This window comes from Pteropus alecto, unplaced genomic scaffold (genome assembly GCF_000325575.1).
Source record: "Pteropus alecto unplaced genomic scaffold, ASM32557v1 scaffold231, whole genome shotgun sequence".
Taxonomy (NCBI): Eukaryota; Metazoa; Chordata; class Mammalia; order Chiroptera; family Pteropodidae; genus Pteropus; species Pteropus alecto.
Genome location: NW_006431805.1, coordinates 1,220,327 through 1,228,545, shown reverse-complemented (window position 1 = coordinate 1,228,545; position 8,219 = coordinate 1,220,327).

Below are 8,219 nucleotides of genomic sequence, written 5' to 3'. Positions count from 1 at the left end.
AAGAAATAAATTAACATGGGCATCATTGTGTAATAAACACTTATGTAGAATATGGTAGTTAGCTCTTCATCACCATGTGGAATGGAAATCAAACATTTATAGAAAATCTACGAGACAAATATTGTGCTAAGCACTCTACGTACATTATCAAATTGCCCTCTTGTTTCTCAAACGCGAGGGTGATCTGGCTGCAGAGTTTTAGAGTAGAGTTAATGAGGCTACCTATCCTCATAGTCTCCTAGAGGATAAGAAAAAGAAAGCATATTGATACTGGGTAGGAAATTTTTAATTACAAGAACAGAGTACTCTCTGAGGTTGTGTATCTGTGCATGGAGGGTAACTGTAAAGCATGCTTTTTCTAAGAGGCAAATAAAGGGATTCATTGCTTTATTTCATTGAGGAATCATGAAATATAACGTTTCTACTGCAGAGGTCAGAAATTCGTAGCTAATTATATAAATAGAATTAATAGTTGTGTTTATTTCTAGCCCACCATTTTTGTTGTTGTTGTTGGGTACTAGTATTTAAATATTAGGAGATTTCACATACGAATATAGATTTTGTGGCTTCTCAAGAAAATAAAAATTCAAGAGGTTAGGCAACTTTCACCATATTTCTTCATGGTAAAATCAGGTAGATGTGAAAAGTCTGAATTCCCATTAGAAAAGGCACATGATCTCCAGTTTTTTTGTTTGTTTGTTTTAAGAGCAAGCAGATCCCGCATTGCATTTCAACTCTTACAGACTCATTTACTTTTCACCATGGCTTATAGGCATTTGCATTTGCAAACCGTGAATTCTGGAGTAACCTAAGCTGTTGCTTTTAACTAGAGATATAATTTTCCTCTTTTTGCCTCACCTTTCTTTTTACACTTGTCTCTTAGATATTTATTAAAATATTTTCTTTCTCAGAATTCAAAATGGCAGCTATTCAGGTGCACTCCACACTCATATGTTTAAAAAGACATTGAGAAAATTAATTTAATAACATGCATAATAAACAGTGCAGCATTTCTGATTGAAATATAAAATAACTACTTTTGAAATAAACTACTGGTAAAATATAGAGGTACAGGAGCAACAATGTAAGAAAATCTTACAGTTAGTATCAAAAGAATACAATTAGCAAGTGGGTAGACATTCGTGTTTGAATTCGTGTGTTTTTGTGTTGTTTTGTTTTTCTGGTAATTTGAAAAACATCAAATAAAGAAAACAAATTTAAAGTAAAGAGTAAAAACCACCTTTCTTGTCCCAGTTAGGGACATACAAAAATGTATGTATCCTACATATTAACCTGTATCTACTGAACTGACTATATTTATCAATATGTTCTTTTCCCCCTTTAAAATCTAACAATAAATACAGTACATTGTCTTGTAAAGTAAATAGATTACTCTACATAATATTCTTATTCATTTATTTTTTCATTAGATGAGTTATATGCTTACCAAGAATCCATTCTATCTTTCATCAAAACCTGTTGTAGCAATCATACTTCTTATTGTAATTACAGATTTGACTTTTATGCAAAATACATATGAGTGTAAAAAGAAATACATCGTTTTTATTAAAAAAATGACTTCAATGCTCTGAAAGATTCAATAAAAGTGTGTTATTTAAAATTGTTGTAAAGCAATAAGGACAAAAAATGTAAATCTATAACTTTCTAAAATCATTTTGTAATCATTTGATTTGAAAGTGTCCTTTAACTTCCCATTCCTCTTTTAAAAAATTGAAAATTGTAGAATAATGAGTTATGGAAGTTACATATGCAAAAAATATTCTATGAGTTGATTCACATTCAAAAAATATCTTCTGCATGTCAAAGACTGGTGAGTGACTTGATCTTTAGGCATTTTAGCAAATAAAACAACAAAATATAAAAGATATATTATATACTTTTTAAAAAATCTTTACTTTTAGTAACTTTTGGATTACCAGATCAATTATCTATCCAGAATGTACCATAAAATGGAGCTTCTATTACATGGGATTTGAGCTCATCACCATGTTTCCATACCAGGGAAGATGAGTTGTAAAAGATTACTCTGATACACCCATTAATAATAGCTACATGTATGGCACTGTTTGAGCCAAAAATGTATAGATTCATTATAATATTCTCAATTAGACTGTTTAAGAAAGAGAGAGAAAAAGAGAAAGATATCTCACAAGATCTTCTCAAAATAAAGTCAGGCATGCGAAGTGTGCTTTTGAGACCCCATTATTCCCCGGGGTTTCACCCTCTCTCCCTGATATCCTGTGTTTCAAAATGCAAATGTTTAAATACACCTTCAGAGTGATGCCATAAGTATGGCAATGTGAGAGATGTCTCCAGATATCTGCCCTTGAAATAGCAATGAGTCGAACATCTACTACTCAACAAATAACACCAAACCTTCACAAAATCACATCTGAGTGAGTGATCAATGCAAAAGTGCTACCAAAGGTCAGAAACCCAGGAATTGGACACTAGACAGGGAGAAACAAAGAAGCGGCCTCTCCCTGCCTGAGCTACATGCAGGAGGAGAGGGAGGGGAGAAGGTGCAGCAGGTTCCCTGGATAGCCCAGCCTGAGAGAGCTGTGAGCTCCACACAGCAGCAGTGCCCAGGGATAAGGACAGAAATCAGAGAAGTGGGGATGGCAGAGAAGCAAGAGTTGATTATTACCAGCCATGATTGCAAAATGCCAGGCTAAGTCACATTCCCCATTCCCCATGCCAGAGGTCTTCTCCCCCCATATCCTCCTAAATCGAACACCAAACACCACAAAATCTCAGGGGAATCTGAGCGAACACTACCAAAACTGTCGCTAACACTGACAGGGACTGAAACTGAAGGTAGCGAGCATGAGTGAATATTTATAAGAAAAAAAAGGCATTTTTAAGACTTCTAAAATCAAGGATCCAAGAGGTTTAGACATCACCTACAGGAAACCAAAAGAAAAACTCATTCTTAGCAACAGGCTAGAGAGAGATCTTTATATAATACATTTTCTTCTTAGAAAAGAAAAGGAGGAATACACTTCCATTAATTCTCAGGCAGAGAAATAGTCCATTAAACACCATGAACAACCAAAATGACAAGACAGCTCAGAAAGGAAGAGAAAAATCTGCAGAAAATAAACTAACAAACATAGAAATATGTGACTTAAATGACAGAAAATTCAGGAAGGTACTTCTGAAAAAAACTCAATGAGATCCAAAACAATTCATATCAACAATTTTAGGAATTAAATAAAAATGATTACATGAGCAGAATGAATTCTTTATCAAAGAGATTGAAACCCTCAAAAAGAGCCAAATAGAACTTCTGGAGATGAAAAACACACTGAAAGATTTGAAAAATGAAATACCATGCTTGGGAAATAGAGTCGACCAAATGGAGAAAAGGATCAGTGACATCAAAAAAAGAAATCTAAAAAGAAATTAGAAGGAAGAAGAGAGAGAATGAAGAATGAAAAATAATAAAAGAGAAATACAAGAATTAGCTGATACCAACAGGAAAAAGAAATGTAGGAATAATGGTATTTTCAAAAGGGAAAAGAAGAAATAGGAATTAGAAATCAGTTTCAGACAAATAGTTAATGACAAATTCTCAAATCTAAGAAATGAATTGGAGCTTGTAATTCAAGAAGTAAACAGAACAACTAATTATCTCAAGCCAAAAAGGCCTTCTCCAAGACACATTGTATTAAAATTTTCAAAAACCAATGACAAAGAAAAAATTCTCAAGACAGTCAGGGGAAAAAAAAGACAGTAAGCTATCAATGGAAACTGTTAGGCTATCTTCAGACTTCTCAGCAAAAACCTTAAAAGCAAGAAAGAAGTGGAACTAAATATTCAAACTATTAAATGAAAGAAATTACTTGTCAAGAATAGTGTATCCAGCAGAGCTCTCTTTAAGAAATGAAGGAGAAATAAGACTTTTTCAGACATATAAAAGTTGAAGGAAATCTCCACTATGAGACCTACATTACAGGAAATACTGAAAGGGATCAACTCACCTGAAACAAAATGACAAAAGTACATAACTATGAGTAAGGAGACTAGCAGACAGACAGAAGCAGAGTAGTTCGACCCTTACTAAGAACAGGGCATTATAAGCATAAACAATAAGAAGAGATTTGCTATTCCAAGATTGTAATGAATGTTCAGCATACATATGGACAATCTGAGATAACACCAGAAATGGGAGGATTCAAAGATACAAATTTCAAAGGGGAGTGGAAATGAGGCACATACAGAAGAAAATGGAAAACTACATACATATAACTATCCTTTATATATTCATAATGGTAACCACACGCCAAAAATTCAGAACTGAAATATATAACATAAAGAAATATATATATAACTATCCTTTACATATTCATAATGGTAACCACATACAAAAAAAATAAGGAACTGAAATGTATACCATAAAACATGTAGGATGAGGGAAAATCCAAAAAACACAACTAAAAACATAAAAAGTAACAGAAACACAAACAAGGCAGTAATGGAAACATGAAGCTATAAAAAACAAAAGATAAAATGGCTATAGAAAAACTTCATATTTCAGTAAGCACCCTAAATGTAAGCGGACTGAATTCACCAATAAAAAGGCACAAATTTGCCGATCAAATGAAAAAAAAAAAAAAAAACAAAATCCAACCATATGAAGCCGCTAGAAGACACATCTTAGTTCCAAACACAAATATAGACTCAAAGTGAAAGAGTGGAAAATGATATTTCAAGCAAATGACATTCAGAGAAATACAGGAGTAGCAGTATTAATATTGGACAAAATAGACTTCAAAATAGAAAAGGTAAAGAAAGATTCAGAAAGACACTTCATAATGATAAAGCAAATCATACACCAAGAATCCATAACACTTAATATCTATGCTCCCAATTAGAGAGTCACAAAATATATAAGCAATTACTAACAGAAATAAAGGGAGAAACAGACCAAAACACTATCTTAGTAGGGGACCTAAATAACCCATTGTCAAATATGGACAGATCATACAAACAGAATATCACTAAGGAAATAATATCCTTAAATGATACATTAGACCAATTGGACATAATTGATATTTACAGAGCCTTTCATCCAAAAACACCTATTTATACATTCTTCTCTAGTGTACGTGGAACATTCTTAAGATTGACCACATACTGGGACACAGAGATAGCCTCAACAAATGTAAGAGGGTTGAAATCATACCAACCATATTCTCTGACCATAATGCTTTGAAGCTGGAAATCAAGTGTAAAAAGAAAGCGAGAAGAACCACAAACACATGGAGATTAAACAACAAGCTATCAAAGAATAAATGGGTCAGAAAAGAAATAAAAAGAGAGATGAAGAGATTCATAGAAAATAATGACAATGATAGTACAATATAGTACAATATATCAAAGATTTGGGGACATGGCAAAAGTGATAATAAGAAGAAAGTTCATACCATTACAGACCTATTTCAGGAAATAAGAATGAGTCCAAATAAACAATCTAACATTTTAAAAACTAGAAAAAGAAAAATAAATAAAGCCTAAAATCACGAGAAGGAAAGAAATAATAATCAAAATTAGAGCAGAATTAAATGAAATTAAAAACAAATCAAACAAACAGACAAAAAAAACAGTAGAAAAAATAAATGCAACTTCTTTGAGAAGTTTAATAAAACTAGCATCCACTGGATAGACTTACTAAAGAAAAAAGAGAAATGACACAAATAAACAAAATCAGCGATGAAAGAGAGAAATTACGACAGAAACCCCAGAATTACAAAGGATCATACAAGAATCCTATGAAAAAGTATATAATACCAAATTTAATAACCAAGAAGGAATGGGCCAGTACTTAGAAAAATACAACCTTCCTAGACTGAATCGAGAACTGAAAAATAGACCGATCAGTAGTATGGAAATTGAAACAATCATCAAAAACCTACCAAAAAAGTAAAAGTCCAGGATCAGATGGCTTCACCAGTGAATTCTACCAAACATTCAAAGGAGGTTTAATAACCATTCTCCTCAAACTCTTCCAAAAAATAGAAGAGGAGGCAATACTTCCTAACTCATTTTATGAGGCCAATATTACCCTGATACCAAAACCTGGTAAAGATAACACAGAAAAAGAAAACTACAGACTGATATCTCTCATGAGCACAGATGCAAAAATCCTAAATAAGATACTAGCAAACCGAATAAAGCAACACATTAAAATAGATTATACACTACGATCAAGTGAGCTTCATCCCAGAGGCACAAGAATGGTTCAACATATGCAAATCGAATAATGTGATACACCACATAAACAAAGTAAAGAAATAAGAATCATATGATTATGGCAATAGATGCGGAAAAAAAGTCTTAGACAAGATACAGCATCTATTTATGATCAAAACACTTAATACAATAGATATAAAAGGAAAGCACCTTACAGTTAAAAGTCATATACAACAAACACTCAGCCAACATTATATGGAATGGTGAAAAACTAAAACCTTTCCTCCAAGACCAGGAACAAGACAAGGTTGTTCATGATCGCCACTGTTATTCAATATAACATTAGAGGTCCTAGGGAGAGCGATTAGGCAAAAGAAACGTATGAAAGACACCCAAATGGGAAATGAAGAAGTCAAAATTTCACTATTTGTGGAGAACATGATTATCTATATTGAAAACCCTAAAGATTCCACAAAAACAGTACTAGAAACATTAAGGAAATGCAATAAAGTTTCTAGATGCAAAATCGATGTCAAAAATTTAGTGCTCCTATACTTTAATAACAAAGTGTCAGAAAAAGAAATGGAAATAATAATTATTTTTGCAATTGCAACAAAAAAGAATAAAATAACTAGGAATAAATCTAACGAAACATATGAATTACCTATATAATGGAAACTATAAGACCCTATTAAAAAAATCGAAGAAGATGCAAAGAAATGGAACGATATTCCATGTTCTTGGATTGGAAGAATCAACATAGTGAAAATGACCATATTACATAAAGCATTATACAGATGTAATGCAATTCCCATAAAAAATCTATTAACAGTTATTAAAGAAATAGAACAAAAAAATCATCAAATTTGTATGAAAGCACAAAACACCCCCAATTGCCAAAGCCATCCTGAGGAAAAAGAACAAGTTTGGAGGAATCACTCTGTCCAACTTCAAATTTTACTACAAAATGACAATAATCAAAACAGCATGGTATTGGCAGAAAAGAAAATAGACACACAGACCAGTGGAACAGAATCGAGGGTCCAGAAGTAAACCCATGTTTATATGGGAAAATAATTTTCAACAAAAGAGCTAAAAACATACGGGAAACACATAAAAGGAAAGCCTTTTCAATAAATGGTGCTTTGAAAACTGGAAAGACAACTGCAAATGAATGAAACGAGACTATTATTTATTATCATACACCAAAATAAACTAAAAATGGATTAAAGACATGAATTTATGATCTGAAACAATAAAGTGCATAAAAGAGAACATAGAAAATAAACTCAAGGACCTTGCACTTAAAGATTATGAATTTGACCTCAAAGGCAAGGGAAGTAAAAACAAAAATAAATGAATGGGACTACTACAAACTAAAAATCTTCTGCACAGCTAAAGAAATCATCAACAAGGTAAAAATGCAACCATCCGAGTGGGAAAATATATTTGCAAGCAATGCTTCCGATAAGGGCTTAATATCCAAAATATACAAAGAACTCACACAACTCAATAACAAGAACAACAACAACAACAATGAAACAATCCAATTATAAAATAAACAGAGGACCTGACAGACTCTCCTCTCAAAAAGACATACAATTGGCCGAGAAATACATGGAAAGTTTCTCAACGTTGCTAGCTATTAGGGAAATGGAAATCAAAACCACAACGAGATACCATCTCATACCTGTTAAAATAGCTATTATGAATAGGACAAGTAATAACAAATGTTGGAGAGGATAAGGAGAAAAAAGAACCCTCATACAGTGCTGGTGGGACTGCAAATTGGTAGAGCCACTGTGGAAAACAGCATGGAGGTTCCTCAAAAAATTAAGAGTTGATCTACCATAAGATTGAGCATCTTTTCATATGTCTATTGGCCATCTGTATTTCCTCTTTTGAGATATACTTATTCAGGTCTTTTGACATTATTTATTCATTCATGCATTCATTCATTCATTCATTCATTCATTTATTTATTTATTTATTTATTTATTTAT